The 7,252-nt window shown below is 40.3% G+C and overlaps 1 non-coding gene across 1 annotated transcript; it reads left to right on the top strand.

Annotated features, from left to right (window-relative positions):
- Positions 1-527: 527 nt before the first annotated feature.
- On the top strand, positions 528-603 carry TRNAV-GAC (transfer RNA valine (anticodon GAC)). The gene has a single exon. It is a non-coding gene; the product is annotated as a tRNA-Val (tRNA).
- Positions 604-7,252: the final 6,649 nt, after the last annotated feature.

Raw genomic sequence — 7,252 nt, 5'->3', positions numbered from 1 at the left:
ATAGGAACAATGGAATATCCAGTGTGACTTTCAGCTATAAAACCAATAACATGATTCTGTCATTCTGTAGCAAGAAAAGCCTGTGGGCATAGGTCCTGGAGAAGCACCTTTGGAGACCTTCTATCTGAATTCTACAGAAAACAGGATAATTTCCAGCAGTCGTGATGAACCGTGTAACCTCCGTGGGACTGACTACCTAACAGCGCTGCGATTGGCCCACCATGAAAGCTGGAATGCCCACTAGTGGGCGGTAGGGACCAGGTTGACCAGCACTGCAAAAGTGGGAGGTTTTTATAAAAAGTTTGACGACCCCTAAGGCCTTGCTATTCAGAACTTTTCTCTGCAGGTGGGAGGAGTCAGGAGCACAGCTGGCAGCTGAGGGAAGACGCTGCCTGCCCAGCGTCCAGCCTATGATGTAGTACTTAATGTTTGCACTGCCGTACAATGGCAGTTTCTAAAATATGTGGAAGATTTGGATTCAATGGACTTTTAGCATTTTGCAATTTTAAAAAATCAAAAAATTTTTGGCCCTGGCTGGTTGGCTCAGTGGTAGAGCGTCGGCCTGACGTGTAGAAGTCCTGGGTTCGATTCCCAGCCAGGGCACACAGGAGAAGCGCCCATCTGCTTCTCCACCCTTCCCCCTCTCCTTCCTCTCTATCTCTCTCTTTCCTTCCCGCAGCCAAGGCTCCATGGGAGCAAAGTTGGCCCGGGCACTGAGGATCGCTCCATGGCCTCTGCCTCAGGTGCTAGAATATCTCCGTGGCAACAGAGCAAGGCCCCAGATGAGCAGAGCATCGGCCCCTGTGGGCATGCCAGGTGGATCCCGGTCGGGCGCATGTGGGAGTCTGACTGCCTCCCTGTTTCTAACTTCAGAAAAATACAAAAATATAAAAAATAAAAAAAAATAAAAAATGTTTAAATAACATAAAACTTAAAAAATATTTTTTATGTATTTTTTTTTAAATTTTTATTGATTTTAGAGCAAGGCGAGAGGGAGAAAGAAGGGTTCTGAGGTGGAGAAGTGGGAAGCATGAACTCCCATAGGTGCCTTGACCAGGCAAGCACAGGGTCTGAACTGGCAACCTCAGCGTTCAGGTTGATGCTTTATCTACTGTGCTGCTGCAGGCCAGGCTTATGTACGTTTTGTTTTTGTTTTTTGTTTTTTTACTGATGGATTTTTTAGAGAAAGGAAGGGAGAGACAGAAACGTCTGTTTCTCTATGTGTCATAACCAGGGATCAAACCTGCAACCTCTGCGCATCCAGATGACACTAACCAGCTGAACTATCCAGCCAGGGCAAAAAATTCTGAACATTTTTATTTAGCATACATATAAATTTTGCTTTTCACAATTTAATAGAATTATTTTTATTTTTTATTTATTTGAAGAAGGGAGATTACACCACAATTTTTTTGGTGGTAAGTGCTGTCAAAGGTCTCAATCCAACTCTTTCAGAGTGAGACAACACCTCATTCAGCATGTGTCTGCTCCTGGCCTGCCCTCAGCTACATCCTTCAAACTCCATGCTGGGCCTTCGTGGGGTGACGCTGGTGCAATGGGGCAGGGCTGGGGCAGGGTCTTCTGACTTCAGACTCTACTCTGGCCCTGTCCATAAGTAGCTCTGTGACTTTCAGTGAGTCACGCATAGGAGCTTTCTTTACAAGCTCACTTCTTCCCGTGTCATTAATGAGTAATGTCTGTTGTAGAAACTTTAAAATTACATTTGTGCAAAATGAGAAAATAAAAATGACCTAGCACTGAATGTTCAGAGATAACCATTGTTAATATATTAATGAATTTTCTTTCACATATATAAAACAATATATGGAATTATACTGTTTTTTAAGCTATGTTTTTCTCTTAACATTTAGCAGATATTTAAATATCCTTTTACAACAAATTTCAATCATATATTAAAATCTCCTTGAACTCCCTGATAGGAATGAGCTCACCTAGCACCTAGATCTTGGTTTCTAGTAGAAACAACGGCTCCTTGGAGTGAGGTGACTGATTTTAGGACTGGGGCAGAAAATATACAAGATGAGCCTGGAACATTTGATCATGCCAGAAAGTAAAAACAACTACTCAGAAAAAAAGAAAGAAAAGAGAAGAAAACCCCACAATGTGGGGATATTCCAAAGGGATACACGAGCCAACTGCAGGGGTTCCCAGTGGCCAAAGCTGAGCACGCTTGAGCAAGAAAATAAAGTGGTATTAATTATAACTCAGTATATTTAATAAGTAAGTCCATGTTGACATAAATAAATGATTGAATAAATACATAAATGTGGGAGAGGAGACAAATCTCCTGTGCAGAAGGATTCCAAATAATTGATGTAGATGCTCTGCCCTGGAGAAGCTGGAACGTAGTTTCCTACTCCTTCAGTGCAGTGCCTCTCCTCCAAAGAGGGTAGTGTGAAAGATGGAAGGGGAGTGATTTTACTATGGAAAAACCTGACAACACTACCTCAGCCAGATGATCAAGGTCAATATCAACAGCTGAGTCATGGTGTATATACTCTTAATACGATGTGATGAGAATGGCACTTTCTCTGAGATCTTCCTCCCCGAGATGTATAACCCCAGTCTATTAATGAGAAAAACAGGCAAATCCAAGTTGAGAGGGAAGTCTGAAAAACAGTCACAGCCAAGAGGAGCTTAAGAAGACCTTATGACAAAATGTAATGCAATGTCCTAGTTGGGATCCTAGAACAAACATTAAAAAATAGATAAAAACTAAAGAAATCTGAGTCAAGTGTAGGGTTTAGTAAATATTTATCAGTATTGGTTCATTAAGTGTGAGAAATGAATCATAATAATGTAAGATATTAATAATAAGAGACCTGGGTGCAGGGTACATGGGAACTCTCTGTACTACCTTAACAGTGATTCTGTAAGTCTAACAGTTCAAAATAGAAAAAATTATTTTAAAAATGACACACAGCAACAGATGCAACATATTTAATCTAATCTTTTATAATTGGACATTTAAGTAGTATCTAAGTTTTTGCTTTTAAACACATTTAGAAAGAACATTCTTGCAATTAAATCTTTGTACACATCTGTTATTATTTCCTTTAGAATGTTTGTAGAAGTGAAAAATGCAGATTATAATCCTATTAAGGGTTTGTATACAAGATACCTAATGAGGCACTCTCAGATGAAGAATTTTAGCTCCAAATTGCAGTCTATGATGAGGGCTGGTCACATTGGAAAAGGACTGTAATATTTTTCCTAAGACAGTCACATCAAATGCCATGAAGTAGTTTTATCAATTCCACTTGCCAACGTTAGGCCTATGTTCAGGGGTGCATCTTTTTTTTTTTGAAAGGTAAACTTTTAGTAACTGCTTTTATCATGTTAAGTCATGCAGTTACAGAATAGTTAGAAATTTCTAAAAGGATATTATTGGGAAAAAAGCAAAAGAAGCTCATTCTTACATAAATAATATCTAGCACTTCATTGAGACACTACAGCACTCAACCCCGGGCTGTTTTCAGGCCGCTGTTAACAGAGCTCTGTACAGAATGTGAGACTCGGAGAGGACACAAAGGCAGGGCGAGCTGGGCCTTAGTTGGGCATGCTCAGAGCTGCCAGCCAGACTGCAAAGAGGGAGCCCAATGGGTTTATTTCTGGGACACAAAATAATTGTTCAATCAGCAAACAATAGATTTTCAAAAGAGAAGAACAATTAACATGATGAGTTACTGCATTCTTTGGACTATATATCATATTGTGGTTAGTCAATTCCAACAGTCTTAACAAAAATAGCCTTTATCATTTACTATTGAATGCTATATATGGAGATAACTCTCAGTTGGGCTGTTTGTTTTGTTGGACAATGCACTATTGATAAGCTATAACTGATACTGTTTTATGTTATAAAAATGCTAGCTTTTTTATTCATTATGTTCATAGGTATTCACTGCTTGAGTCAAGGTTAGGCTTATTAAGTGATTGAAGGCAATTTTATTATAGCAGCATATATTTATTTTATTCTAAAATAATAAATTTTTTATTTTATATATTAAATTTTTAATAGCTTTATTAAGATATAATTCACATACCACACAATTCACTCATTTAAAGTATACAACTCAAAAGTTTTTAGTATTTTCACAGTCTTATACCACCATCACCCAAACAATTTTAAAACATTTTTATCACCTCAAAAGAAACCTTGCATCTTTGAGCTATTACATCCTATCCCCCCAGCCCTGCACAGCTACAAATCTACTTTCTATCTATAGATTTGCCTGTTCATATAAATGGAAGCATGTAATAGGTAGCATTTTCTGTCTGGCTTTTTTTTTTTACAGAGACAGAGAATTAGAGAGAGGGATAGATAGGTACAGACAGACAGGAATGGAGAGAGATATGAGAAGCATCAATCATCAATTTTTCGTTGTGGCGCTTTAGTTGTTCATTGATTACTTTCTCATATGTGCCTTGAACGTGGGGCTACAGCAGACCGAGTAACCCCTTGCTCAAGTGAGTGACCTTGGGTCCAAGCTGGTGAACTTTGTTCAAACCAGATGAGCCTGTGCTCAAGCTGGCAACCTCGGGGTCTTGAACCTGGGTCCTCCGCATCCCAGTCCAACGCTCTATCCACTGCACCACCACCTGGGCAGGCTCTGTCTGGCTTTTTTCACTTAGCATGTTTTCAAAGTTCACCTATGCATGTGTCAGAACTACATTTTGTTTATGTGTTCATGGGTTGATGGACAGTTGAGTTATTTCTACCTTTTGGTTATTGTGAATAGTGTTTTCATGAGCTCTTCAGTTGATTCCAATGTATGCTATAGTTTGAGAACCCCCATCATAGATGGGGCAGGGGGTCAAGAGCTAATAGAAGATAGTTCTTTTAATAAGTAGAGAGCACTGTTTATTTTTTAGGTTGTATGGAAAAGGAAGGACTGATAAAAGAAAGAGAATGGGGAAAATGCACTGTGTAGGCAGTGAGATCTGATGATGTGTGGCCCCTGGACAGCTGTTCCAATCTCTAGAGATGCAGGGACAAGTTGAGTTGAGATAGTGGATGCCCTGGTTATAATGGAATTGCTCACTTTTTGGCCACGAGGCTGCCCCTCATCAATTTACCAGCATGTCATTGTGTTCCAGTGGTCACCTGGGCTTTTTAAAGACTTGCAGCTTCTCTTTAGAAGGAATGACTCATCAGTACCTCAAGTTTCCGTAGTGCTTGAAATTTTGTCAATCTTTTCTCTCTGCACTCTCTCTAATTTACCTTTGCACTATCAGCATCCTCTGGTACAGCCAAAGATCTTCATTTTAGAGATAAGGCCCCTGGGGCATAGTGAGAGTAAATGACCCGCCTGAAGCCATAGAGCAGGATGTGATCAACTGGGGACCAGCCTCAGTTCACCTGCCCCTAGCCTCACTCAAGCAGTGGCTCCCAATCCTAGCTACACATTAAACTCACTGGGAGGGGGAAAGCTTTTTAAAATAATTCTGATTTTCAGGCTCTATACCCTGAGATTTGATCTGAGGCGGGACCCAAGCTTTGGTATTTCTTAAAGGCATCTTGGGAGATTTTTTTCCAATTCCTTTCTTTTTCTTATTTTTAAAAAAACTTTTTCTTTGTAAATAACTTCAGACTTGACAAAAAGAAGCTGCAGAATAGTACAAAGAAGTACTGTATATCCTTCCCCAGCTTGCCTAAATGTTAACACCTTATGTAACCACCATGTAGTTGTCAAAGCCAGGATATTAATACTGATAACATACTGTTCACTAATCTACAGACATTATTCAAATTTCATCAGTTGCAATTTTGGATGATTTTAGTTGCTCCATCTCCTTGGTGTCCTTTAATATTTTCCCGGTGATTTTAATGTGTATCTGGGGTGAGGACAGTCGAACCCCACAGTGAGTATTTTATGTGTAGACTTAATTGGCAGTTACAGTGCATTTCCCCCATTCTATGACATATAAGAGTTGTGGCTGAAAAACCAGTGTATTTCTAAGCGATTGCTATGCTGCTGTTGGGATGAATCATTTGAAGATTTCTGACTGTTTTTTGGGTTTTTTGTTTTACAGAGACAGAGAGTCAGAGAGAGGGATAGATAGGGACAGACAGATAGGAACGGAGAGAAATGAGAAGCATCAATCATTAGTTTCTCATTGTGACACTCTAGTTGTTCATTGATTGCTTTTTCATAATGCCTTGACCATGGGCCTTCAGCAGACCGAGTAACCCCTTGCTCGAGCCAGCGACCTTGGGTCCAAGCTGGTGAGCTTTGCTCAAACCAGATGAGCCCACGCTCAAGCTGGCGACCTTGGGGTCTTGAACCTAGGTCCTTCACATCCCAGTCTGATGCTCTATCCACTGCGCCACTGCCTGGTCAGGCTCTATTTTTTATGAAGTGTCAGTTGTTTTATCTGCCAAGAGGAGAAATGAGGCTAGTGATATTCATAGCAAGGTTACTGACACCCCAGTGAAAATGGAAAATGGCACATTGGGGAAGGAAGGGTTAAAGAGCTTTCAAATATTAACTCACAATTCAGTGGTCTAGGTCTTTGCTGAACAGAATGGCATTCTTTGGATATAAATGTCTTGAATGGAATTTAGATTTTAATTAGAGATGTGCTGGACCTTAAGGTAGAAGTATTTATACAGGGAGGCCAAAGACACTAAACTGAAAACCTTGCATTTCTTGCAGATGGTTCATTAAATTAAAAAGTATCTCTCAACCTCTAGCCTTGACCCTGCTGTTGCGAAGATGAGTCATTGTTCCAATCAGCTTGTCAGTTATCATGAGTGATTGGCCGGGTGCTCCAGCCGTACGCATTGCCCTACAACCTGTTAAGTTGGGTAATTCATAAGGGCTTTTATTTTTATTTTCTCCGTCAATCTACCTTTATACAATTAGAATTTTCATCCTCATCTATTTATTATCTTCTGCTCTGAATAAAAAACAAACCTGTGTGTCTGCTGTGTGTAAATTAGCCTGACTCTGAAGGACCCAGTACATAACAGAAACCCATCCACCAGTAAATAAAAATGTTATTCAATTTGAAACCTCATCCCCATCACCGGCACTGGATACCTCTAAGCCACAGATGTTCCCTGTTAGCAAATACTTCCTCTGTGAGGCAACATTCGGAAGCATCTGAACCTAATATCATTACATGTGTGTTCATATCAGAAATTGTGTGCACAGATGCTTCATGGAGAAGGCAGCTGGCGGCAGTGATGAGAGACAGCTGCCAGGGCTCGTCCTCGTGGGGCCCC

The sequence above is a fragment of the Saccopteryx bilineata genome, chromosome 1 (genome assembly GCF_036850765.1).
Source record: "Saccopteryx bilineata isolate mSacBil1 chromosome 1, mSacBil1_pri_phased_curated, whole genome shotgun sequence".
NCBI classification, from domain to species: domain Eukaryota; kingdom Metazoa; phylum Chordata; class Mammalia; order Chiroptera; family Emballonuridae; genus Saccopteryx; species Saccopteryx bilineata.
The sequence above is the reverse complement of the archived record's forward strand: the minus strand, read 5'-3'. Positions and strand labels throughout refer to the sequence as shown.